The sequence below is a fragment of the Physeter macrocephalus genome, chromosome 11 (assembly GCF_002837175.3).
Source record: "Physeter macrocephalus isolate SW-GA chromosome 11, ASM283717v5, whole genome shotgun sequence".
Taxonomy (NCBI): domain Eukaryota; kingdom Metazoa; phylum Chordata; class Mammalia; order Artiodactyla; family Physeteridae; genus Physeter; species Physeter macrocephalus.
Window position 1 is genome coordinate 71911423 of NC_041224.1, and position 1447 is coordinate 71912869.

General features: G+C 55.8%; 1 long non-coding RNA gene across 3 annotated transcripts in view; it reads left to right on the forward strand.

Moving 5' to 3' along the window:
• The window catches only part of LOC114487132 (uncharacterized), a 30688-nt gene that overhangs the window by 4201 nt on the left and 25040 nt on the right, over positions 1–1447 (forward strand). For all 3 annotated transcript variants that reach the window (XR_008618753.1, XR_003681870.2, XR_008618754.1), the window contains exon 3: positions 1121–1287. This is a non-coding gene — a long non-coding RNA (uncharacterized lncRNA). The remainder of the gene's footprint in view (positions 1–1120; positions 1288–1447) is intronic.

A 1447-nucleotide genomic window follows, 5' to 3' on the forward strand; every position in this document is an offset into this window, starting at 1 on the left:
AGATGTGAAGATGTTCCACAGGACAGCCCAGCATCGTTAGTCCACCGAACCCACACAGCGTTCCCTGAGGATTGCAGCACTTCCCGTCGGTCACTGGGCGCAATCATGTGGAAAGAAGGGAGTCGGCCTCCAAGGAAAGGCTACAGGTTTAAGGGCAGGAGAGGATGTGTGGAGCGGGGGTCCTTTTTTCTATCACCCTCTGCTGTGTCAAGACTGTGCTATCCTGCGTACCTCGCCACAGGCCAGAGTAGTCATACCAGTTCAAGTGTCTAGGCTGTTTGCTGGGTTCTCTCGTTGCACGGCTGTGGGTTAAACGTTGCTTCTAGAAGAACTGGACCTCACGGTTTCTCTGAGGTCACGTCACTGATGGGCCCAGAGTGCGAAAGTGCCAGGAAACACAGTAAGTGACCCAATTGTTGCAACAGGTTGCCCCCCCACCTTGGGCATCGGAATGGCTCCCTTGCCATTAGGCTCCAAGGATTTTCCCCACCACGTTGGGCATTAGACTGCTTCCCATGCCATTAGCTTTGTGTGTGGGCCAAGGGTAGCTCGTCTGTCTAGGCAGCAGGCCAGGAACTATGCCTGATGGTGAGTCTCCCTTGATCAGTCCAGGTGTGCCTCAGGTGCCTTTTGTCACGGGTCCGTACGAGTCGCTTTTGACGGTGGCGGTCAAATTCGACCAAGGGTCCTTCCCTTGTGGTAGATATCTTCGCCTTGAAGGCACATCCATTGTGTGGAAATATATGTGCCAAGGGCGGGTGTGTTTCCCTAGAAGGCAGTGACTCTTAGGCTGAGGGGGCACAGTTGTCCTGAGGGTGTGTCAGGGGTTCAGGAAGACATCCTTTTGCTGTGATGGAGAGGAGAGTGCCCAGGAGAGGAATTGCAGGGCTCGAGACCAGGGGGTTGCGGACGGCGGTGCTCTTTGTCCAGATGGCCGCTCGCTCTGAAGGCATCTGCGCCACGATGCTTTCACATTTGGCTGTGGACACACAGGCTAGACGCTCCCCAAATGCAACGTTTTGTGGAGATAGAGCACACATCGTTGGGTGGTATTGACTGTTCCCTCGGTGGGCCTGTGCACCCTCCTCAAGTATGTGTGTGTTCTCTCACACTGAGCCAGGTGGAATGCCAGGGACGGAATGCCGGCAGCAGAGCAGCCTGGGGCCATCCGTATAATCCGTGATACCAGTGAAGTGAGGACGGTGCGGCAAGGCCAGGCCAGGCGAAGGAGTCTCGGAGGGGTGTTGGCGTACATTCCATGCGGATCCTGGTTGAAACTTTGTCGCGGTAAGCAACACCTCTTTGCAAAAACCTAGAGTTTCGGCCACGAGAACTGGTGCACCGGGGATACACCCTCACCTTCTGGCCTTTTCTCGGGGAACACGAGCTTCGATTCCCTGAGTACTGGCTCCATTTCCTGCCCCATGGCTCGGCTCTGGCCACTTCC